This window comes from Panthera uncia, chromosome F1 (assembly GCF_023721935.1).
Source record: "Panthera uncia isolate 11264 chromosome F1, Puncia_PCG_1.0, whole genome shotgun sequence".
NCBI classification, from domain to species: domain Eukaryota; kingdom Metazoa; phylum Chordata; class Mammalia; order Carnivora; family Felidae; genus Panthera; species Panthera uncia.
The window spans coordinates 41096479-41123152 of record NC_064813.1 but is presented as its reverse complement, the minus strand read 5'-3'; the positions used below and the strand labels follow the sequence as shown (position 1 = coordinate 41123152).

The window sequence follows — 26674 nt, the reverse complement described above, 5'->3', positions numbered from 1 at the left end:
TGCAAAACAGTATTTTATAACCAACCAAATGAATGTTTCTGAGGGAAGACAAAAGTATTCTTAGATATGTAAGGGCTCAGTAAATAGACCTACCTGCCCTTTTTAAAAGAAACTGAGGATTTACTTCTGCCATTCAATATGTGAAGAATTATGACCACAAGAATGGAGAAATTGGGTGATAAAAGGATTGTTTTGTGAATTATAAATTGTCTCCAAATTATATGTACTATTGTTAGAAGGGAGCAGTCCTTCAAAAGGGGGAAGGGATGTTAGACAAGCCAAAAACTAGGAATCAGTGCATCACCTTATGGAAGTCCTTCTGTTTAGAATGCCCACCTTCTAATGTGCTCATCTAAATCCCATTTATATTTCAAGATAAAGCTCAGATCCTGCATAGAATCAGAGAAGCTCAGTACTGGAAAGGAGCAAGAGAGAGGAAAATAATTTATTTTGAGATCTGTTATTATGTACCTGTCTGGATGTTCAAAATTCACTCACATTTAATGCTTACAGAAAACAGAGACTACGTTTTGCTACCCCATTTTATACACTTTAGAAATCAAAGTTCAGAGAGATTAAACCACTTGCCCATCATCATCCAACGAGCTAGAGGTAGAATTTGGCCACACACCCAGAACTTTTTTGCTTTGAAGTTCATCCATTTGCATTTCACTATACTATCTTAAAGTTCATCTAATCTAAAAAAAGCCCTGCCCAATCTGGTGTTTAAATCCTCATTAAGACATCCCCAAGAATGGTTAACAGCCCAATCCCCCCCAGGGGCAAAGAATTCCACGTATTTTAATGCTGTTCATTATATCCATTGACTCCATTAAAAAGTTTCTTCTGAATATTAACCTGACATAATTCTTCTCAAGCCCTTACCCTTAAATCCTAATAATACCCTTTGGAGTTATGCATAATGAGCTAGTGGGAGAGACTGTTAGTGGGATATCAATTCTTTTCTTGATTTAAATGTTTTATTTATTTATTTATTTATTTATTTATTTATTTATTTAAAGTACCCCCATGCCCAATGTGGGCTTGAACTCATGACCCTGAGATCAAGAGTCACATGCTCTACTGACTGAGTCAGCCAGGTGCCCCTCTTCTTCATTTACATAGGTATAGAATTTTTTGCCTCAGCACAGAGGCAGATGTATCATGAAACCAATAAAACTGAAGCTTCAGGGCGCCTCACCTGACAGTGGTTGGGAGTTGTGGAGTGTTCTAGATGGAGAGGGGAACAGATTGAAATGAGGAAGCATTTCTGATGAATTGGCTAAAGAGATCTCAGAAGAAAGGGATCTGAAACTCCAAAGCTCCAACAATTTATCGTAATTTATTTTCTCACACTTAACAAATGTTTTTGTACCTAATTTTTACACTGGAAACTTGGTATTATTTTCCTTAAAGAGGATTCCAAAATTTGTATTCAGCCTCACAAAATCTAGACTGACCCTTGGTTTGAACCATAGCAGTCTTGTTACATATATTTTCAATACTGTATTCATATCTGGGTAATTACATGAGAGAAATTAATTCCTATCTTGTTTAACCCATTGTTATTTTGGATCTCAGTCACAATGGCCAGACCAATTTCATGGTAAAAACGGTTTAGGTTTTATTCTGCCATGGGCATACAAGACCACCACCACTCTACTACCAGCACCAGAGTCAACTGTCCCAGGCCAGGTCAGGCCAAGAATTCCTTGCCTGTGATTTCTGAACTGGGACTGTAAAAAGTCAGTCTCCCTGGTTACCTGCACTTCAAGCTGTGGAGTATAGCATCACTCAGCAATTGTGTGTGTCTCTTTACAATTGAGTTTCATTGCTTCCTCTTCCATAGGGAAGAGGTCAGTATGCACTAAGAGAACACAGGGGAAAGGGAAGAAAGGATAAGTGTTATTGATATGAAGTCCTTTCAGTTATTCTTTCAGCCCAACTGCATTTTTGCCCTTCTTACAGTTTGGTTCATCAATTCTTCCTTGACCAGGAGAATTATACCAATATCCTTCCAATAAATTCCTGGTTTTATCCAAGCCAGTTAAGTTGGGTTTCTGTCTCTTGTAACCAAGAGGCCCGTCTATTGAAACTCATTATGGGGGCACCTTGGCTGGCTCAGTCCATAGAGCATATGACTCTTGATCTCAGGGTCATGAGTTCAAGCCCCATGTTGGGCATGGAGCCTATTTGAAAATAAATAAATAAAATAAAACTCAATATGCACTCCCATAAGGTATATATGAAGCGAGCCACGAAAAGGGCCCAGAAACTCCCAGCCTCTACCTTTTTATGTGTACAATTTGCCTGTGGCTCTATATCTCCTGAGCACCTAAATTCATAAATCCAACTGCCTAACTGACAGGATATCTCAAAGGCACCTCAAACTCATCATCATCTTTCCTCTCAAACCTCTGCCTTCAGGGCACTGCCTTCAGGGTTTTACACTTTCCTGTGTAAAACGATAACTCCTATGTAAAGTACTCAAAATGAAGAGCTATGGAAGTCCCTCACCCACAGGCTCCACTGCCTTCCCTGGCAGAAGAGCTACCAGACACAGCACGAAGAGATAATCCTTACATATCTAGGAGCTTAAAACAAATGGGGGTAGAAATAGAGGTCATAGTTTTGTAGTGATATGTGTCAAGGACCATATTGACTTAATTTTACAGGGGATGACTTCAGTAGGGCCCAAACTTACTTAACAAATCAATGGTTGGGACTCTGCCGCCACTCTGGTAAGAAAGCGTGATCCTGCCTGTCCCTTGCTTCTTCATCTTGTTCTTTCCTCATCAAAAATCTCACACAGGAATATCTGATTGATGAGCCTACTTTCAGGCCTGTGCCTTAGCTACAAGAGTCACGGAGACAGACTGAAGCCAGCTCCTACACTCCAGTGAGGGGGGACTCATAGTGCCAGCAGAAAAAACAAAAACAAAAACCCCCCAAAAAACAACCCACAAGGGAAGAGCGATCAAAAGATGCTAGAAACCTCAAAGCACGGTGTCCCCTCATCATGGCTTAACCCAGTCAGCTTGTGGCATTCCCCTGGCCATTGAGGTTGCTTTGCAATAGGCATCTGGCCCATTTCACACCAATGGGGAGATTTCCAACAGTTGTTGTAAGAGAAGATCTGTCATTTTAAAGGTGTATTGGAAGGCAGCTGTTTTTCTGGACAATATAGTTTATGGGCGAGGCTTGGAATTAACTGCGGCAACGCTGACGTTATGAGAAAAGCTATGTCCTCGATACGGCTAGCACAGAAGGATGCAGAGTGGAGATATGGGAAGACAGTGAGAAAATGAATTTCACCAACCCCAAAGACTGCACATTATACCTCTGGATCTTGTAATTATGTGAGCCAATAAATCACCTTTGTCATTTCAGCCTGTCTGAGGTTTTTCTTGTGTCTAAAAAGATGTATATCTGACAAAGGGCTAATACCCATAATATATGAAGAACTCTCAAAACTCAACAATAAAATAGCTAATAACCCAATTAAGAAAATGGGCAAAAGAGGGGCTCCTGGATGGCTCAGTCGGTTGAGTGTCTGACTCTTGGTTTCGGCTCAGGTCATGATCTCATGGTTCGTGAGTTCTAGCCCCACACTGGGCTCTGTGCTGACAGTGCAGAGCCTGCTGGGATTCTTTCTCTCTCTCCCTCTCTCTCTGCCCCTCCCCCACCTCTCTCTCTCTCTCTCTCAAAATAAATAAATAAACTTACAAAAAAAAGGAAATGGGCAAAAGATTTGAAGAGATACTTCACAAGGGAAAATATTCAGGTGACAAATAAGCATGAGAAAAGACCATCAACACCAGTTATCAGGAGCAAATTCAAACCACAGTGAGAAATCACTACACATCCATTAGAATGGCTAAAATAGCAATCCCTATCAAAACAACACCAGCAGTCTTCACAGAGCTAGAACAAACAATCCTAAACTTTGTATGGAACCAGAAAAGACCCCGAATAGTCAAAGCAATCCTGAAAAAGAAAACCAAAGCAGGAGGCATCACCGTCCCGGACTTCAAGCTGTATTACAAAGCTGTAATCATCAAGACAGTATGGTACTGCCACAAAAACAGACATTCAGATCAATGGTACAGAAGACAGAACCCAGAAATGGACCCACAGACGTATGACCAGCGAATCTTTGACAAAGCAGGAAAGAATATCCAATGGAATGAAGACAGTCTCTTCAGCAAATGGTGCTGGGAAAACTGGACAGCGACATGCAGAAGAATGAACCTGGACCACTTTCTTACACCATACATAAAAATAAACTCACAATGGATGAAACACCTAAACGTAAGACAAGAAGCCATCAAAATCCTAGATAAAGCAAACAAAAACCTCTTTGACCTCGGCTGCAGCAACTTCTTACTCAACACATCTCTGGAGGCAAGGGAAACAAAAGCAAAAATGAACTACTGGGGCCTCATCAAAATAAAAAGCTTCTGCACAGCAAAGGAAACAATCAGCAAAACTAAAAGGCAACCAACGGAATGGAAGAAGACATTTGCAAATGACATCAGATAAAGGGTTAGTATCCAAAATCTATCAAGAATTTATATCTATATCTATCTAGATTTATATCTATCAAGACTTTATCAAAGTCAACACCCAGAAAACAAATAATCCAGTGAAGAAATGGGAAAAAGACATGAATATACACTTCTCCAAAGACATCCAGATGGCCAACCAACACATGAACAAATGCCCAACATCACTCATCATCAAAGAAATACAAATCAAAACCACAATGAGATACCACCTCACACCTGTCAGAATGGCTAACATTATCAACTCAGACAACCACAGATGTTGGCAAGGATGTGGAGAAAGAGGATCTCTTTTGCGCTGCTGGTGGGAATGCAAACTGGTGCAGCCACTCTGGAAAACAGTAGGGAGGTTCCTCAAAAAATTAAAAATAGAACTACCCTATGACCCAGCAATTGCACTACTAGGATTTATCCAAGGGATACAGGTGTGCTGCTTCAAAGGAGCACATGCACCCCAATGTTTATAGCAGCTCTACTGACAACAGCCAAAGTATGGAAAGAGCCCACATGTCCATCGACGGATGAATGGATAAAGAAGATGTGGTATATATATACAATGGAGTATTACTCGGCCGTCAAAAAGAATGAACTCTTGCCATTTGCAACTCTGTGGATGGAACTGGAGGGTGTTATGCTACGCAAAATCAGTCAGTCAGAGAAAGACAAATATCATATGACTACGCTCTTATGAGGAATTTAAGGTGCTAAACAGATGAACACAAGGGAAGCGAAGCAAAAATTACACAAGAACAGGGAGGGGGATGAAACATAAGAGACTCTTAAATACAGAGAACAAACAGAGGGTTGCTGGAGGGGTTGTGGGAGGGGGGAATATACTCCTGAAATCATTGTTGAACTATATGCTAACTAACTGGGACATAAATTAAAAAATACATAAATTATATAAATAAGTAAGTAAACATTAAAAAAAAAAAAGAATGGCTATAATAAAAAATCTGGCAAGATTAAGTGTTGGCACAGATGCATAGCAAATGGAATTCTCACACACTGCCAGTGGGAATGCAAAATGGAGCAACCGCTTTGGAAAACAATTTGACAGTTTTGTTTTGTTTTGCTTTCTTATTAAAGACTATTTTTAGAGCAGTTTTAGGTTCACAGACAGCTTCTCTTAAAGTTGAACATACAGTTACCATATGATCCAGCAACCTCCCTCGTAGGTAATTATCCAAGAGAGATGAAAATCTATATTCACACAAGAACCTGTACATAAATGTTTTGGGCGGCTTTATTCATAAGAACTAAAAACCGGAAACAGCCCGAATGTCCTTCGGTGGGTGGAAGGATAAACAAACTATGGTACCTCTATGGAATGGAATACCACTCAGCAATAAACACTACAACACATGCAACAACATGGACGGATCTCAAGTGCATTGTGGTAAGTGAAAGAAGTCACATGTGAAAGGCTACATATGTATGATTCCACTTATATGACATTCTGGAAAAGACAAAGTTATAGAGATATAAGACAGATCGGTGGTTGTCAGGGCCTGGAAGAGGGTGGGGGTAGAGGGCAGATGGACCACAAAAGGGCGGCAGGAAGGAATTTGTGGGAAGGGGCAGATGAAACTTCTATAATCTTAATGGTGGCGGTGTTTACATAACTATGCATGTGTCAAAACTCACAGACATATATGCACTCCCAAAAGTGAATTTTATTATATGTAAATTTTTTTGAAGTGAATAAAAACAAAGTTCTGTCTCTACAATCTTTTGGATGAAACAGAGTTTGAACCCTCCGGGAAATTTTAGAGCAATTGGTAAAATGAAAGTGACTGCTCTGAGAAACAGTCTAATATAAGGGGTACACCTCTAGATATATATCAAAAATGGACAAGTACAGGGACGTCTGGGTGGCTCAGTTGGTTGGGCATCCAACTTCAGCTCAGGTCATGATCTCACAGATGATGAGTTTGAACCCCACATCGGGGCTCTCTGCTGTCAGAGAAGAGCCCGCTTGGGAATCCTGTCTAACCTCTCTCTCTGCTCCTCCCCTGCTTGTGCTCTCTCTCAAAAATATATAAACATTAGGGGCACCTGCGTGGCTCAGTCAGTCAAGCATCTGACTTCAGCTTAGGTCATGATCTCACCGCTAGTGAGTTTGAGCCCCGCATCGGCCTCTGTGCTGACAGCTCAGAGCTTGGAACCTGCTTCGGATTCTGTGATTCCCTCTCTTTCTGCAACCTCCCCTGCTCATGCTCTGTCTCTCTCTGTCTCTCAAAAAATTAAAAAAAAAAAAGTTAAAAATACTTTTTTCTTAAATAAACATTTTTTAAAAAGACAAGTACAAATGCATGCAACTTCAAAAACTGATACATATAGGTATTCGAATAAAAATAGCAAAGTAAAGTTAATGGGAGAAAGCTTCCTGGAAAGGCTAAGCAGAGTAATGTTATAAGGGTGAAATCATGCAAGGATCTGAAAGCATTTTGGAAAGCATTAAGACTTATGAAAGTGTACATTTCATAATTTTCTTTGCATCCCCTACAAGGCCTAGCATGACATTGTACATATCGCTGGTGTTTCATAAATAATTTTTGTTTATTCTTGTTATTACATATGATCCATAAATAAAATAAATTGTTCAAAGGAGTGGAAAGGCATTCGAGTCAAAAGGGAGTGTCCAGAAGAAGTTTCTGTTAGTTCCAAAGCGGGTCAGATCCCAAGGACTTTCCCCTTGTTATGGGCAAAGTTCAGGGGGGTTCACCTCGTAAAGTCTTAATCCAGGACAACTGAGGTCCTGCTTTTGTCTCCAGCATGGTTTGCAGTTTGAATAACTGGTATCAATCTTACGCTCCCTGTTCTACACAAAGATGTAGGTTTGCCAGCTATAAAAACACAATCTCCCAGCTGCTCACGGTGGGCAAACTTCCTGCAGCAGCCCCCTCTACTTGCCTTCCTCTCCTGCTTGACGTGCTGTGCTCAGGGCTCTGCAGAAACCGGTGTTGATGGTATCTCTTTTCCCAGATCTGCAAGGGCCCTCTTTCAGCTGCAGATCAGTGACATGACAATTAACCTTCAAAGTAGCCTGATCCCAGGTATGGGGCGCATGGCAACAACCACCTCCGGAAAGTTAGCATCTTACAAGCCCACTAGTACCGCACAAATCCGGTACTGCTCTGATTTGCCAAAGTGGAAGAAAACTGCTTACCTAACTGTTGTTACTCCTCCTGCCAGGGCTGTGAAAGCCGTTGACCTCTCCCCGTCAAGAGGCTCCCTTTCGCACAAGCCATAGTCTAGAGAGTGTAAAGAATTAATTTTATTCAAACATCCTATTCCCTCTCTTTAGCGCACCTCCTACGGAACATTCCTCCTGGACACCAAACTCTGAACTGTTTTTTGTCAAGTTCTCCTTCATTCTCAACTCTACCATCTGCTAGTTTTTCATGAAAACATCTTAGTCCTATGTCACTATTGTTTTGGTTTTAGTTTTCTGGTACTGCAGGTTGGATCTTCTCAAGTACACCTATCTCAAGTTTTAATGTCACAAAAGACAGACACTGGCTCTGATCTCATACCGCGGAACCTAGGAACGCGATTTTTTTTGTTAAGTTTATTATTCTTATTTTTTAATAATCTTTACACCCAGCGTGGGGTTGGAACTCATGACCCCGAGATCAAGAGCTGGATGCTCTTCTGACTGAGCCAGCCAGGGGCTCTAGCATGTGATTTTTATTTTTATTTATTTATTTATTGTTTTAACGTTCTTTTTTTTCAGTTTGTTTGTTTGTTTGTTTTGAGAGAGAGTGAGCAGGGGAGGGGCAGAGAGAAAGGGAGAGAGAGAGAATCCCAAGTAGGCTCTGCACTGCCAGCACACAGCCTGATGTGGGGCTCGAACCCACAAAGTGGGAGATCAGGACCTGAGCCGAAACCCTTAGTCGGACGCTTCACTGACTGAGCCACCCAGGGGCTCCCTAACACATTATTTTAAAAATAAAAAACAGGGGCGCCTGGGTGGCGCAGTCGGTTAAGCGTCCGACTTCAGCCAGGTCACGATCTCGCGGTCCGTGAGTTCGAGCCCCGCGTCAGGCTCTGGGCTGATGGCTCGGAGCCTGGAGCCTGTTTCCGATTCTGTGTCTCCCTCTCTCTCTGCCCCTCCCCCGTTCATGCTCTGTCTCTCTCTGTCCCAAAAATAAATAAAAAACTTTAAAAAAATAAAAAAAATAAAAAAAAATAAATAAAATAAAAAACATATTACACAGATGATCTAATGCAAAGATCTAATTAAGATCTAATGCAAAACGTTCACAGCTCCGGGCTCTTCCTCTAGCTCCTCTAAAAAGGGATTCCGTGAGTCACCAAGTTTAGGGATTGAAAGGCATCCATTCCCTTCCAAAAGGTTTTCTGGGTATGTTTTTAAAATGCAACAAGTGTGGGGTGCCTGGGTGGCTCAGCTGGTTGGGTGTCCGGCTTCGGCTCGGGTCATGATCTCACGGTTCGTGAGTTCGAGCCCCGCGTCGAGCTCGGTGCTGACAGCTCGGAGCCTGGAGCCTGCTTCGGGTTCTGTGTCTCTCCCCTCTCTGCCACTCCCCTGCTCGTGCTCTGCCTCTCAATAATAAATAAACGTTAAAAAAAAAAAAAAAAAAAAAAACTTAAAAAAAGATGCAATAAGGGAAAAGACCTGCCTTCATCTCTTTTCCCTATTTCACATGCTCAGAAGCACAAGGGTTCCAAACCAATGATTTACAAATAAGAAGTCATTTCACAAATATTTATAATATACATACCTATATTATGTATATATAATATATATCTTTAAAGTTTATTTATTTATTTTGAGAGAGAAACTGTGAGCTTGAGCAGGAGAGGAGCGGAAAGAGGGAGAGAGAAAGAATCCCAAGTCGACTCTGCATTGTCAGTGTGCAGCCCCTATGTGAGGCTCAAACTCTTGAACCATGAGATCGTGACCTGAGCTGAAATCAAGACTGAGCCACCCAGGCACCCCTATTATATATTTTAACTTAAGAATGTTTTTCATGTTCAATACCAAAACGCAGACCCTGCGCCACTGCCCCCCCATACACTCAGTATGTTCTCATCTTCCCCTACTCTTCTCGTGGTGAACACACAATGCCTAAGTCCCCTTAACTCTTCCTTTGCCCCCAGCTCTAACACAGCTCAGATGCCCTGTTGGTTTCATCTTTCTAGTTGTGGCCAGATCTGGGAGACTATTTCTCAAAGGTAGGAAGTACCCTGGAAGTTTGGAAAATGTTCCCTACCTGACCCACAGAAGAGAAGTTTGGAAAAGCCTTCAAAGCCACTCGTGGGCTGTTAAGTTCATGCATCTTAAACAAAAGCAGCCACCCAGAGGACTGTCTCCCAGTGGAACTCAATCACAAACCACAGAATGGCTCCTACGCCAGGAGGGACCAAGGCTGGTGAAGTGGAATCGTCCAGCCAGACAGCTTTTCCCCAGGGTTGTGGGAGAAAGTCTCTGAGGAGGCGGCTCTGGAACCAAATAGGGGAAGATGGAAAGCAGCACCTGGGTTGGCCAGATGCAGAGAGAACAAGTAAGCCATCCCTGAGTGGAGCCTGGAGACAACTGCGGGATGCATAAATTAACACCTGAACTTTGGTGGCCATCAGTTCACAGTAACAAAACAAATCAAGGCAGTAAGGTAAGCCAGAGCTCAGGTGATGTGTTTAAAGTGATAGGGACAGGAAAGGCCGGGAACCTGGTTCTATCACTATTGTTTTAACATTCTTGGGGCAAGGCGTGGTGAACGTCTCTGGGCCTTTAAATCTTCCAGATGGCAGAAGTTTCTCAGGCATATAGATGCAGGACCTAAGTGTTCTAGGTTTAAAATTCTTGGTCCCATGTGCCTGTGAGAAGTAAGTTATTCTAACATCATAGGACGCTTTGCCAGTCAGCTAGGTTTTATATATATTCTCTTATTTAATCCTCATAATAACACTGTGAGATGGCTGGTTTTTTTCCATTTTAGAGGAGACTACGGCTTACAGAAAGTAAAGCTTATAGAGAAGTAGTTAACCCCATGCAGGTCTTTAAACACTCCATCTGTTATTCTCTGCATTGCCCAGTGGTTTTCAAACTTTGTTTTTCAAGGCCTTTAACAATTTCATGGATTGTTTGTGGGGTTTTTTTAAGTTTATTTATTTTGAGAGAGAGAGAGAGGGAGAGTGCGTGTGTGTGTGTGTGTGTGTGTGCACACATGTGTGCATGCGGGGGGCAGGGGGCCAGAGGCAGAGAGAGAGGGAGAGAGAGAATCCCAAGCAGGCATCGCACTGTCAGCACAGAGCCTGCTGCGGGGCTCAATCCTACGAACCACAAGATCGTGTGACCTGAGCTGAAATCAAGAGTTGGATGCTTAACCAACTGAGCCACTTAAGCACCCCTACTTGTGGGGTTTTATGGACATTCTTATAGCAAGTCAAAAAACTTTAGACCACTGCTCAGTAATGCCTGACTTTGGTATCACCCTTTGATTTGAAATACATTTGGTTCCCTTGGTAACCCTCAGAAGGTTAGGCCTTACTTTCCCCTGATGCTGCAATGATTAAAACAGATAAGTAGTTCACAGATAGGGTCTGGGTGCCTTGAAAGGAAGCCTCACTTCTGTAAGAATCCCAGCCTTGCAGGGCTGGGGTGAGAGAAGTGGGCAGAGCCAAAGGAAGTCTGTTACTGATGCTCTGTGCCATTGAGTGATAATGCAACGTTCATCTTCCTGTTGAATACTTTGAAGTGCTTTCCCAGTTATGAATGAAATTCTCTCAGATTGTTTGTTTAAAATTCCCTTAAACAATGAGCTTTTAAACGAGTTACAGTGGCTTTCTGTATCAGCAGTCCAACACATTTCTACAGTGACCGCTCTGACAGACTGTCACGTATATTCCTTGATTTTGTGGTTACCCCCCCATCTGAACAGTCTTCTTGTCTTTGAGGAATCCCCTACCGTTCGAACTTGAGTAAAAAGCAGGGCTAGTATCCCACTTTAAAAGTAGAAGGAGGGGGAAAAAAGTAGAAGGAGCATACACTTCCTTTCCCAGCACCTCTTGTAGTTAGGGAGCAGGCATGTGATCTGAACTTGGTCAATCGGTTGTGCCCACCTGGAATGTTGGCTCAGGCAATAGTAATGCAGAGACTGAAGCAAGGAAGCAGAATTTATTCTAGCAACAGCAATATCTAGGCCAGGGGTAGCGTGCAGTGTCCAGTGCTGGCAGTGACAAAGGCTTCATCAGACTGGCTCTGGGGTAGGATTTTGACAGTGGTTATGGCTCTCTTCCTCCTCTTCATTTATGTCCATTTTTAGAGCTTGAGTTACCAGGAGGGCCCATGAATATCCAACTCCTTCTGGTTGTTCAGGCCCAGACTTTGGAGACTCTCTGAGTCTTTTTTGTAACCCTATATCTAATCCATGAGGAAATTCTGAAAGTGGCCTTCTCCTCCACTGGTACTCACTGGTGGTACTCACCATGACCCCTCACTAGATTACTGCAATAGCCTCTTTTTTGTTTTAAGTTTATTTCTTTTGAGAGAGAGAGAGAGAGAGAGAGAGAGCATGCGTGAGGGAGGGGCAGAGAGGGAGAGAGACAGAGTCCTGCTCAGCTTGAACCCATGAACCACGAGATCATGACCTGCCCCAAAACCAAGAGTCGGACCCCCAACTGACTGAGCCACCCAGGGGCCCCACTGCAAGAGTCTCTTAACTTATCTCCCTAGTTTCACCTTTGTTCCCATGCAGTCCTTCATGTCTTTACACAGTAGTCAGTGGTTTTTTGTTTTTGTTTTTTAAAATAATTTTTGTCATATATTTCATTATCAATGATTGTGGAGAGAATTCTTTTTTAAAAATGTTTATTTATTTTAGACAGAGAGAGTGTGAGTAAGGGAGGAGTAGAGAGACAGGGGGCCAGAGGATCCTAAGCAGGCTCTGTGCTGACAGCAGTGAGCCCAATGTGGGGCTCGAACTCACAAACCATGAGATCATGACCTTAGGCAAAGTCAGATGCTCAACCAACTGAGCCACCCAGGTGCCCCGATAATTTTATTTATTTATTTATTTTGAGACACACAGAGAGAGAACCAGCGGGGGAGGGGCAGAGAGAGAGAGAGTGGGACAGAGGTTCCCAAGCAGTCTCCATGCTGACAGCAGAGAGCCCGATGTGGGGCTTGAACTCACAAACCAAGAGATTATGCCCTGAGCCAAAGTCAGACGCTTAACTGACTGAGCCACCCAGGTGCCAGTGCTCTTTAAAAACTGTAAGTCAGATCCTGTCACTTCTGCTCAGAACCATCCCAGAGATTCTCATCTTACTCAGAATCCAAAATACTTATGGAGGTCTATAGGATTGGCCCCTTGTTTTCTGCCTTTCTAATCTCATTTCCTATCACTTCCTCACTTGTTCTCCTCTGGCCACACTAGCCTCCCTGCTTGTCTTCTAGATGCTGAGCACACTCTCGGAACGCTCTTCCCCAAGACGCCCATCTGACTTGCTTGGTCACTCCAGTCAGGCCTCCACAAATGTTACTTTATTAAACGGGCTGCCTTAACCCCATCCTGTCTAAGCACTCCTTTCCTCTTCATTTCTCTTCTCTAACATCTGACTCAGTCCTCTTTATTTTTCTTCTTTAGCATCCAAAATACAATATATTTGTGAGTTTGTTTATTGTCTATCTCCCCTACTACAGGGAATTTGTTTTTTTGCTGCTGTATCCCCAAGGCCTAGAAGACTGTCCAGCACAGAGTAAGCACTCAATAAATATACATTAAATAGACTTGTTGATCAAATAAATCAGGCATAGTTGACTTCTATTTCTCACAATGTAAACTCCTAAGAGCCTATTCTGATAGACACAGTGTAGGCCCCAGTACACTGGGGATCAAATTCGTCTCTCCTTTAGTGACTTTGAGCAAAGTCACTTAACACCCGGGGACTTAATTTCTATGTTGCCCCTCTTTGCTCTAAGATAATTTTACAATTTTTTGAAAAATTCAAACTTCAGGGGCGCCTGGGTGGCTCAGTTGGTTGAGCATCTGACTCTTGTTCAGGTCAAGTCATGATATCACGGTTTGTGAGATCGAGCCCCACGTCTGGCTCTGGACTGACAGTGCGGAGCCTGCTTGGGATTCTCTCTCTCCCTCTCTCTCTGCCCCTCCTCGGTTCATGCTCTCTCTCTCTTTCTCAAAATAAATAAATAAACTTTAAAAAAAATAAAAATAATCCTAAAAACTAGTAAATTGAAAAAAAAGTGCCAAATTTCAAAGCAAAAATAGAATAGGTATTTTTCCAAACTACATCATTCTTTAGCTTTTACAATTAGCATTTATATCGTCTTCAAAATGAGCCATCTCTCCCCAAAGTTTTATTATACTCAGATAATTCTTATGTGGCCAATGCTATTTATCAGCACTGCCACCAATATTGTTCCCATAATCATCATGAAATAAAAGCAGCAGGCTAAAAGAGAATTTCAGAGGAGGGGAAAGCTCACCATGAATTATGTTGAGAAGTGAATCGGGCTGGAGCTAGATTTGAATGAAGGATGGATTTAGGTGAGCAGTGGGGGAAAGGTGGTCTGCAGTCTCTTTATACAGGGAAGAGCAGAGTGCTACAGGCACATGATGAGGAGGTGGAATAATCAAGAGTAAGAAAGTCCAGTCTAGCAGGGATACCCACAAGCTATGCACTGGCTTCTCTTGATTTCTAAGAAAAGATTTAGACACCACAGCTTAAAGTTTTGTCTTAGGACTTGCTCCAAATTGTCCTCATGGCTTCATCTACGACCCATCGTGCTTCCTCCATTTGGTTGTATCCAAAGACTGCAATAAACACTTTTTTTTTTAATTTTTTTTTTTTTAACATTTATTTATTTTTGAGACAGAGAGAGACAGAGCATGAACGGGGGAGGGTCAGAGAGAGAGGGAGACACAGAATCTGAAACAGGCTCCAGGCTCTGAGCTGTCAGCACAGAGCCCGACGCGGGGCTCGAACTCACGGACCGCGAGATCATGACCTGAGTCGAAGTCGGCCGCTTAACCGACGGAGCCACCCAGGCGCCCCAATAAACATTTTTTTTTAAAAAGCTCCTTTGCTTATTCACTAACTCCTACAAAATTTCAGGCCTTTTTCTCATGACTTTGTACCAAACCAAATTTTTCCCTTCCTGTACTAACTATATATTTTAATGTATATACTGGACTTTCTGATTATTCCTGTAAATTTTTGTCTTTTAGCCTATTAATTAGAATTTGAAATCCTAACTCTCCAAACCAATATAATAGGTTATAGGTACTACTTTCAGTTTATGTCACCTGAAAATTTCAAAATTATTTCTCATGGGTCTTTATCCAAGTTGTTGAATCAAATGTTGAATGAGATAAGGCCTGGGACTTCAGTGATCTCTCTCCAAGTTGAAATTGATCTTATCAGTACTTGGATTTAACTTTTGAAATCCACAATAAAGAAATTCACTCGACTGTTTTGCAGGGAAGAGGTTGTAGTTTAGTAAATAGAGCAAAGGACTGAGATTCCTATGAACATGATTCTGAAACAGACTTTGCCACTGACAAGTCAACGAACTTCTCTTGAACTTATTTGGAAAATGGGAGGGCTCCATTTCCAAAATTCAAGGATTCTGTCATCCAGTTCATACTTCTCCATGAAAAGAGACAATATTGTACCACCTCTTTAGGTACCCATTTTCTTCTCAAAGACAGGGCAATAATATTTCTCTTTGGCCTAATTAATAGTATTTCAGCAAAGGTGAGTCTTATAAGATGCTCAGGTCTAATTTCAATTCACTAGTGTCTTGTCCCTGAATTCACTAAATTCATTCACTAGTGTCTTGTCCCTGAATTCTCTGATATTCTCTCATTCCCTCAGAGGCCATATACAGCTCCCATTTTCTTCATTCTATTTTTCCAGTGTCTGCTCTAGGACCTTTAGGAAAATGTGAATTGCATCAATTAGGATTTGATCAAGGAAGCAGACCACTATGAGTAAAACAGAGTAAAGGATTTATTATGGGGATCGGGTCTTTTGCAATCATGGGAGCTAGTTAAGCAATCTGTGTAAGTCTGTTGCTTCTACATCTGGCGTTGGCCCTGAAGTCAGCAAGGCCAGCAGCTGCAAAAGGAAGATAGACACAATGTCGGAGAGACAGAGGACAAAGTGGAACCCATGAGGACAAATGAGCTGTGTGTGTCTCTTTCTCACTTCTTCTGCTCTAAATGCAATAGGGGATCTATATGGTAGGTTGGTGTTCCTCAGCATAGAGGACATGAACATGGCCCAGAATTTGGAGAAGATGAAGGAGGAGATCCAGTGGGATATGCCTCCTGCCCCAAACCAACAAAATGAACCAGCAGACAACTGACAACACGTAACCTATGTAACTGCACCTGCCCTACGCTGACCTTTAGAGCACAAAATTGGCTACTACTTTACTCTTACCTTCAAAATCTCATGCAAATCTCTCTTGTGACAATTCTAACTAGGAAGCATACAGGGAAGGATACGAGGAGGAATATAGTTCTACCTTAGCTACCATCGACACAGTACAAAGCTGTCATCAGAATCAATGCACAACTGGACAGTCCTTCCAAACATTTCCTCCCTTACTCTTCAGAGCCTTTTAAGGATTCATTCCTGTGTTCTCTGCTACTGTACTTGTTTCTATTATCAGGCTAGGAAAACAAAAACAAAAAACTACAGGAAAAAATTATTATTTAAAACCCTAACATAAAATTCTAAAACTTTACATTAAGACATAAAATAAAACTAACTAAATAAAAATATACTATGTTCAACATTAAAAAGTTAGTAAGAGAGGTGCCTGGGTAGCTGAGTTGGTTAAGCATCCTACTTCAGCTCAGGTCATGATCTCACAGTTTGTGGATTCAAGTCTCACGCTGGCCTCTGTGCTGACAACTCAGAGTCTAGAGCCTGCTTCAGATTCTGTGTGTCTCTCTCTGTCTCTCCCCGCTCATGCTGTCTCTCCTAAAAAATAAGTAAACATTAAAAATAATTTTTTTTAAAAGTTAATAAGATAGGAAGTTAGGCCCCAATTAATCTCAAAATTCAATCAAACTCCATGCACAATCCCAGTAGACTTATTTTGTAGAACCTATACTTCGCATGAAAGATGAAAGGGCCAGGCACCTGGCTAGCTCAGTCCCTGGAACGTGCAACTCTTGATCTCAGGGTTGTGAATTAGAGCCCCATATTGAGCGTAGAGATTACTTAAAAATAAAATATTAAAAAAAAAAAAAAAAAAGATTAAAGGGCCAACAATAGCCAGGATAGTTGTAAAAAAAACAAGGTAAGACTTACTCTACCAGGACCAATAGGTGGTTGCCAGAGGAGGGGGTGGAGGAATGGGCAAAATGAGTGAAGGGGTCAAATGGTAAAAATTTCCACCTATAAAATAAATGTCAGGGGGATGTAAAAAAAAAAAAAAAAAAAAGACCTATAATAAAGACATAATATTGAACACCAGGGTAATAGTATAGGGATTGTCAAGGCTGCCAGTGAACCAGAATAGAGAGCTAAGTGCAGATAAATACAAATGTGATCAAGGTGACATTGCAAATTTTGTAGGAAAAAAAAGGATTACTGAAAAAATAATATTAGAATAATTAGTAATTCATAATTTAAAAAATTATGAGATCCCTATTTTATATCATGTACAAAAAAGAAAACTCTAGGGGCACCTGGGTGGCTCAGGTGGTTAACTGTTCAATTTTGGCTCAGGTCATGATGTCATGGTTTGTGGATTTGAGCCCTGCATCAGGCTCCCTGCTGTCAGCACAGAGCCTGCTTCAGGTCCTCTGTCCTTTTCTCTGCTTCTCCCCAGATTGTGCTCTCTCTCTCTCAAAAATATATAAACATTAACAACAACAACAACAAAAAAGTAAAAATCTAGACAAAGACCTAAATGCAAAAAACAAAATTGAAACATTTTTAGGAGAATATTGGAGAATTTTTTTTATGACGTTGGATATAAACGTTAAGGAAAAAACTGGTAGATCATGCAACTCTTGATCTTGGGGTCATGAGTTCAAGTCCCATGGTGGGCCTAGAGCTTACTTAAAAAAAAAAAAAAAAAAAAGGATAGTATTATAACTTAAAACTTTTGTAAAACAAGAGACCATAGATAAAGTGAAAAACAAGCCACAGGCTAAGAGAATATGACTGCAATAAATATTACCTACAAGGAGTTAATATTTAGAATATATAAAAAAATGCGACACCACAATAAGAAAGTAAAAAACAACTTAATAGAAAATGGGCAAAAGATATGAACAAGCAATTTGCAGAAGAGAAAACCCAAGTAGCCAATAAACATAAGAAACTCAATGTGTCTACTAATAAGAGAAATGCAAATTAAAATAGATTTTTTTACTCATATTCATCAGTCCAAAAAACATTTTGAAGTCTACAAAAACCAGTATTGGTGAGAATGTGAAGAACCAGGAACTTACACACTGCTAGTGAAAGGTAAATTGGTACAACTATTTTGGAAAATGATTTGGCAATAACTAGTAAAGTTTAAGATGCACATAACACATGACCCAACAACTCTAGTTGAGTAGAAATATTCTAGTCTAGGGGTGCATGGGTGGCTCAGTCATTTGAGCCTCTGACCCTTAATTTTGGCTCAGGTTATGATCTTACAGTTCATGAGATTGAGCCGTGTGTCAGGCTCAATGTTGACAGGGTAGAGCCTTCTTGGGATTCTCTCTCTCCTTCTCCCTCTGCCCCTGCCACTTGCTCTGTTTCTCTCTCTCTCTCTCTCTCTCTCAAAATCAATAAACAAACATTATTCTCTCAAATAAATAAACATTAAAAAGACACTCTAGTCTAGAGAACTCTTACATGTGTGTACAAGGAGAACTATCAAGAATATTCATTACAGCACTACTGTAACACTGAAAATTGGCAACAATCTAAATGTCCATCAATAGGTAGTTAGAAAATAGAAACTGAGGCATATTTGATATTTGATCCTATAAAGATATTTGATGGTTAAAATGACTCTACTAGAATTACATATACTACCATGGATAAATATAAAAAATAATCTTGAAAGGGAAAGGCAATTTGCAGAATAATATAATATTCTATAATATATATTATAATAATAATATAAAGTTTAAAAACAGGCAAAACACTAGCGTATATTATATTATACAGTAAATATAAAAAACACACAAAAATGATATACATTAACATAATGAATACCACTGGGAAGAAAGAGAAAGAGATTTTATCATAAAGGGTACAAAGTGGATTCAACTATATATGTAATGTTCAACTTCTCAAATAAAAATTCTGAGGGGTGCCTGGGTGGCTCAGTTGGTTGGGCATCCGGCCCTTGATTTTGGCTCAGGTTATGATCCCAGGTTTGTGGGATAGAGCCCTGTGTTGGGCTCTGCACGCTGAGTGTGGAGCCTGCTTGAGGTTCTCTCTCTTTCTCTCTCTCTCCATCTCCCTCGGGCCCTCTCCCCAGCTTGTGCTCGCTCCCTCTCTAAAAGAAAAAAAAAATCTGAAGCAACAAATGCTAAGAAGTGACAAGCTGGGTTATAGATATATTGTGGTTTTTTTTTTTAAAGATTTTATTTTTAAGTACTCTCTACATCCAATGTGGGGTTCAAACTTACTACCCTGAGATCAAGAGTCTCATGCTCTCCTGACTGAGCTAGCCAGGTGCCCCTGTTTCCTTCACTTCTAAGTTCCTGCCCTTCCATTCCCACTGCCAATGCCTGATCCTCAGACTATTTTTGGCTAAAAGCCCTGAATTTTCTTGACTTTCTCATAAACTTTTAGATTTTTCTTGGCATTCCTAAAAGGTAAGGACAGTTTTCTTTCCCATACTTTGTAGATGGAGAGATTAAAGCCCATAAAAATGAAGGGACTTTAGCCAAAGTTACACAGGGTATTTAGGAAAATAGCTAGGATTGAAATAGAATTTTTCTGATTCTTCTTCTTCTTCTTCTTTTTTTTTTTTTAGTTTATTTGTTTCTGAGACACACACACACACACAGAGAAAGAGAGAGAGAGAGAGAGAGAGAGAGAGAGAGAGAGAGAGAGAATCCCAAGCAGGCTCAACTCACGTGGGGCTCAAACTCACAAACCATGAAATCATGACCTGAGCTGAAATCAAGAGTCAGATGCTTAACCGACTGAGCCACCTGGGTGCCCCTAGAATTCTCCTGATTCTTGATCTTCTATTACAAACACTCTGTCATAATATTAAAAACAAAAACAAAAGCAAAACCAAGTAAACTAACAAGATCAATTAAAAGTATATACCTCAGGACTTCCTGAAAGATGGCAAAGAGTAACTGTGCCCCAGACTCCAAGCTTTCCCTGCTCTCCAAATTTCTAAAAAACGAATCATTGAAATAAGGAGAAACATCAGTATCAACAGTAAGATTTAAGGAATTAAACTCAAGGCAGCGGAAATACGTAGAAAAGTAATACAGGGCCTGTAGAAATAACAATACTATATTAGCTCGCAGTTAACCCATCAATGAAATGGATAAACCATAAGAAACCACAAAAATACATTAGGGAGGAGGTGAAAGCTAATCCCTAAAGAAGATAAATGCAAGGGAACGTCTAGTCTAGAGGATCCTTGTATGTATTTGCTATGCAACACCTTGTCAGGATTATCACACTACCAAGTGAGATCATTCTGTAAAACACTAAAAACCAAAATGGACTCAGCAGGGTAAAGTAGCAACAGTGAAATGCAAAGTAATTTAGAGAAATGTATTAGGAAAGAAAAAATATAAATATATTTTAAAAGAACATGAAAGACGAAAGGCAGAACCAACCTTTGAAAGATAGAAATCTCAAAGAATGCAGAAAAACGGGCACATATGTAATCAATAAAAGTATAAAAGAATATTTTTTCACCCAAATAAAGAACTGAGTCTGGACACAAAGAGAGCTCAGAGAGGAAATGAAAATTAACTAGCAGAGTCCAAGATCATGGCTTATGGGAAAAGAAACTAAATTACTGTAAAAAAAATAATTCTAAGCCTTCCAACCTGAAAAAAAAGCAGGCTCTATTCAAGTTAGAGCAGCTTTATATTTTGCCATTAAAACGAAACCAAAGGAATCACTGAAAAAACACACTTAATTCAAACGTAAGTTTCATTAGTAAACAAATGGGCCAGGAAACCAACATTAGTTTGGCAAAATAGGAGACATATGGAGGCATGTATCTTTTCATATTTGATATCTTCAAGAACACCAAGGCCTCTGGAAGCTACTGTTTGAAGAAAAGTGATTTTGAAGAAAAGTGGTATGTTACATGCCAACTTGGCTAGGATAACCCCCAGTTATTCACTCAAATACTACATTAGGTATTACTGTGAAGGTATTTTGTAGATGTGTCTTCAGTTCATAATCAGTTAACTTTAAGTAAAAGAGATTACCTAGATTATCTGGCTGGGCCTGATTCCATCAGTTGAAATCTCTTCAGAGCAAAGCTTGGAAGAAATTCCACCTGTGAATTAAAGCCTTGGCTTGCCGGAGAGTTCCAGCGTGGCCTCTCTGATGACCTACCTTATGGATTTCAGACTTTTCTAGCCAGCCCTCACAACTGCAAAAGCCAATTCCTTGTAATAAATCTATTAATATATATCTCCTACTGGCCCTCTTTCTCTGGTGGCAATTTGACACAGAGACGTTAACTACAGTTGTTGGTAAGTCTTCTTCACTGATATAATATTAGAAAAAGGGTATGGAAGAGAGATTGATTTCCTAAATTATAAAGACTCACAGCAAATTAATTAAGAATGAGAAGAAAAAAAAAAGAATGAGAAAGTATGAGAAAGTCAAAAGATAAAGAAGCCAAATGGTTGGGGTGCCTGGGTTGAGCGTTTGACTCTTGATTTTGGCTCAGGTCACAGTCCCAGGGGCTGGGGATCAAGCCCTGCATCAGGTACTCCACTGGGTGTGGAGTCTGCTTGGGGTTCTCTCTCTCTCATTAAAAAAAAAAAAAAAAAAAAAGGGAATGCAAACTGGTGCAGCCACTCTGGAAAACAGTATGGAGGTTCTTCAAAAAACTAAAAATAGAACTACCCTACGACCCAGCAATTGCACTACTAGGTATTTATCCAAGGGATACAGGTGTGCTGTTTCGAAGGGACACATGCACCCCCATGTTTATAGCAGCACTATCCACAATAGCCAAAGTATGGAAAGAGCCCAAATGTCCGTCGATGGATGAACGGATAAAGAAGATGTGGTATATATATGCAGTGGAGTATTACACGGCAATCAAAAAGAATGCAATCTTGCCCTTTGCAACTACGTGGATGGAACTGGAAGGTATTATGCTAAGTGAAAGTGGTCAGTCAGAGAAAGACAAAAATCATATGACTTCACTCATATGAGGACTTTAAGGACAAAACAGATGAACATAAGGGAAGGGAAACAAAAATAATATAAAAACAGGGAGGGGGATGAAACATAAGAGACTCTTACAAATGGAGAACAAACAGAGGTTTACTGGAGGGGGTGTGGGAGGGGGAGATGGGCTAAACGGGTAAGGGGCATTAAGGAATCTACTCCTGAAATCATTGTTTCACTATATGCTAACTAATTTGGATGTAAATTTTAAAAAATTAAAAATTAAAGAAGAAGAAGAAGAAGGAGGAGGAGGAGGAGAAGGCGGCAAATGCTTATTTTACAATATGATAGCCCGAGTTATATTTTATTAGATACCTATAAACAGGCAAATAGAGAGTTAAGAATGTTTTTGGACTCCAGATATTTACTGGTGGAGTTAAAAATTGGGTGTTTGTGGTAGCCAGCTTCCAAGATAGCTCCCGATCTCCCTGCCTCCTGTATTTACGTCCTTGTGCTGTCCCTTCCCACAGTACCAGGATTGGTCTGTGTGACCAATAGGATACAACAAAAGTGACAGTTATCATTTGGAAGGTTAGGTGATAAAAGATATTAGAGCTTCCACCTTGATCCTTCTCGCTCTCTTGGACCATTTGCTCTGGGGGAAGCCATCTGCTAGATCCCGAATAATCCTGTGGAGAGGCCACGTGGGAAGGAACAAGGCCTCCAGCTAATAGCCACCAATGAACTATGGTCTTTGAGCACAGCTATCTGAGTGAGCTTAGAAGCAAACTTCCCAGCATCCAATCAAGTCTTCAGAGGACTGAAGCATCAAGTGACTTGTAGACTGTAATCTCAAGCACATCCTATTCAGACCTGCCCAGCTAAACCCCTCCTAGATTCCTGACTTTCAGAAACTGGGTGAGATAATAAATGTTTGTTGTTTTATCTATTAAGTTTCCCTGTCAGATTGACTTAAAAGGCAAAAGGAAACAAAGTAAAACTCATAGAAGAGGCAGAATTGAAGAAGCAAGAATAAAAGTCAGGAAGCATAAATAGAAAGTAAAATAAACCAGGAATAACAATTAAAATTATCCTAAATAGTAGAAATCTTGCTATTAGAAGGGCAAAAAGCATCAATCATTTAAAAATCAATGAAATAATATATTACTAACATAGATACGTAGAAGCCAAGAGGCCTGGGAAAGCTAAACATCAAAGAATGGGCAAAAATAAACTACACTGACAAAAAAGGAAAGCAGCAATAGCAATATTAATATCAGATGAAACAGAATTTAGGGCAAAAAAGCACTTAAGTCAGGTGGTTACTGCATATGATGAAAGGTAGTCAATAATGAATAAAATAATAAAGAATTTATATGGACCAACATGACAGCTAATTATATCATGTAGATTAATACCCATGTCATGTGAAAATTATAAAAATACAATTGCAATGGAAAATTTTAATTCTTCAATATCAATGACAGATTAAGGCTATAATATATGTAAAGCTATAAAGGATCGGGGGGCATGTGTGACTCAGTCGGTTAAGTGTTTGACTTCAGCTCAGGTCAGGATCCTGTGGCTCTGCACTGACAGCTTAGAGCCTGGACCCTGCTTCAGATTCTGTATCTCCCTCTTTCTCTAACCCCTCCCCATTTGCACTCTGTTTCTCTCTCTCTCAAAAATAAATAAATATTAAGAAAAAAAAAAGCTGGAAAGGATCTAAACACTATAATTCATAATGAAGAACATTATTGCAGATTTTATATTCTACAAATAATGGCTATATATGTTCACATATAGAAACTGAACATATTAGATTATTGAGAAAAATCTCATTAAAGACAACAAAATATTTAATAGGCTATATTTTTTTATCTGTAGTTAAACATTAACTGCATTAATGTTTTCTTATAAAGAGTCCACAGTCATCTGTAAAATAAAGTTTCCACAAATAAGAACTTGGACAAAAAGAAAGAGAAATGTAAACAGACTGCTTTTGCAGGCCATAAAAGTATATGGCAAATGTCAGCAATTATGATTAGTTACTTCTTTTAAAAATAATAATAAAAATATCAACCTATCTAAATCTTTGTGGGAAAGTCAAAGCAGTATTTGGAGGAAAATGTATAGTTTCAAATATCATATTTTTTAAGACAGCAAAGAGATTGAATATAAAAGCATCAAAATCCCCAAAAGTAAAGAATGGGGCCAGTTAAAACCAAAATAAAGTTAATTGGAAGTAAAAGCAATTTGATTTTGTAAACACTATGAAATAGACAAGGCTCCAGCAAATGTAATCAAGAAGAGAGAAAAATAGGGGTGCCTGGGTGGCTCAGCTCAGGTCATGATCTCACGCTTCATGACTTCAAGCCCTGCATCAGGCACTGTGCTGACAGCTTAGAACCTGGAGCCTGCTTCAGATTCTGTTATCTCCCTGTGCCTCTGTTCCTCCCCCACTCATGCTCTCTCTCTCTCTGTCTCAAAAATAAATAAGCATTTGAAAAGTTTTTTTTAAAAAAGGCAATGTAACTTAAAAAGAGAGAGAGAGAAATAGACACAAATTGTTAGAAATAAGGAGGTAAGTAATATATGAACATGGTAAAATTTTCCCTATCCTAAAGAAAAACCCTTTCTTTTACTATAGTTCTCTCCCTCTCCTTTTGAGAGACCCTCTCAAAAACAAATGATGTTTTTGGAAATATTGTATGTTTTCTGATGATAAGAGTAAAACAAGACTTACATTTCTGTTAGTAGAGTAGATTACACACAAGAAGACGGTCCCACCTGCTAAAAGCAACGAAAATCAGTGGGTTTTTTAGAAAATTGAAGTACAGTCAACACACACACAATGTTACATTGGTTTCAGGAGTACGACATAGTGATTTAACAAGTCTATACCTTGTGCTACGCTCACCACAAGTACAGCTACCATCTGAAATTACTGGATTTTTAAAAAGTCTCCAATGTACTCAGAAGCTGACAAGAAATGAAAGATTCCTTAATTTTATTACCTTTATTCTAAGCCATTATTGGTTGAAAGAGATACCACTGCTTTATTCACTACTAAAAAAGGGATACAAGCCGTCAAACTATAACATAATGCTTTCTTATAATTAATACCTCTTGTTTTGTACTTACTGAAAGAGATATTTAATTTTTTAAAGTTTAGTTATTTATTTTGAGAGGGAGAGAGTGTGTGCGAGCTGAAGAGGGGCAGCGAGCGAGGGAGAGAGAAAGAGACTAAGCTGACAGAGCAGAGCCCAATGCAGGGCTCGAACTCATGAACAGAAAGAGATATTTTAGGCTTAGTCATCTACTTTAAGTATAAATTACTCTTAGGTATTTATAAACAGTAAAATATAAGTGAAAAAATCATTTGCCTAAAACTTCCTCATTTAATCTTCCTCTTCCACACAACGCTCTGTGCCATCAAGAACACAAGCGATTTATTATTTCATAAAATAATCCTTAAAAAAATGAAAACCAGGTGGCACTGGACTCTCCAGCCTGACTTTGCAGTTATGTAGCACCAACCAACTTCTGACTCATGTTTCAGGAATGCTGCTGAATGTGTCTGATTCACTCTAAGAACAGTTCCCCTCCACAGACATTTGATTCCTAGGAGTTAAAAGAATGCTCCACCATCTGCCTCAAGATTTTCTTCCAAGCCACTGGTGGTTATTCTGCAAGATTTGATGCTTCGCTTTTGATATTCATACACACATAAACAATACATCTATGTTATGCCTGACCTTGGCTGCCAGTCAATCCAGGATGCCATCAGTTTAAGAGCTATATAGATTTCAGAGATGTTAAAATGTGTGTGTGTGTGTGGGGGGGGGGGGGGGGGGGGGGGGGGTATATTTTGGCTAATAAAATAAGATAAATTATAGTAGGGATGAAGACATGAAAGAAATCTACCCAAACTGGAAAAGCTTATAGTTCACTTTTGATAGAACTTTGTCCCATGTGAGTTAAAAACAAAAGCCCAGGACTACCTAAAATAGGGACTCTAAAAGGAGATTCTCCTCCCACCTCCCATAAGGCTGAATCCTCAAAGTGTTACACTCTCAGATTGAAGCCAATTAGAATTCATCTATTCCCTGCCCAACTATCACCACCAGAGGTCTACAACAAAAACTGCTCAAAACTTGGTGCTGGGTCAGGAAGAGGAGGAGATTATCTCCCCCAAGAATCTGTAACCACGAGCTACTCCAGGGCAGGTGTGTAGCCCAACACATACAACCCAGATACCTGAAAAGAGTCTTAAGCCAAAAATTAGGTTTAATAGTAGTCTTAGTACAATGATGCCCTCACGTGCCCAAAAGAAGCAAAAGCAAATCTCCTGGAAGGAACTCATCTTCATCCCAGGCCTTAAAGATTTCCCAAAGGAGAAAGAAATTTTTTTAAATCAGTTCACAGTCAAACAACAATATAATGAAACAAACACAAGTCACAAAACAACCAGGAAAGAAAGCACCATGAGTAAGAGCCAGCAGGAAAGACAGGAAAATCAGAACTGCAAAGACATCAGATATTAGAATTATCAGGCACCAAACAGGAAAAACCAACATATCTAAAAAGAAACCAAGAACTAAAAAAAGTAATAATTAAAACTAAAAATGTTCTGGGGCACCTAGCTGGCTTAGTTGGTAGAGAGTGTGACTCTTAATCTTGGGTTTGGGGGTCAAGCCCCATGTTGGTATAGAGATCACTTAAAAATAAAATCTGTAACAAATTACAAAAATTGTTTT

At 40.0% G+C, this 26674-nt stretch overlaps 1 protein-coding gene and 1 long non-coding RNA gene across 2 annotated transcripts in view; one reads left to right on the top strand and one right to left on the bottom strand.

The window, feature by feature from the left end:
- Positions 1–26674, top strand: part of ETNK2 (ethanolamine kinase 2) — a 407034-nt gene that overhangs the window by 165710 nt on the left and 214650 nt on the right. The window lies entirely within an intron of this gene.
- Positions 6780–25016, bottom strand: LOC125925443 (uncharacterized). Its single transcript, XR_007458828.1, has 4 exons — positions 24661–25016; positions 19863–19934; positions 7738–7822; positions 6780–7575 (listed from the first exon to the last, which is right to left on the bottom strand). It is a non-coding gene; the product is annotated as an uncharacterized LOC125925443 (long non-coding RNA).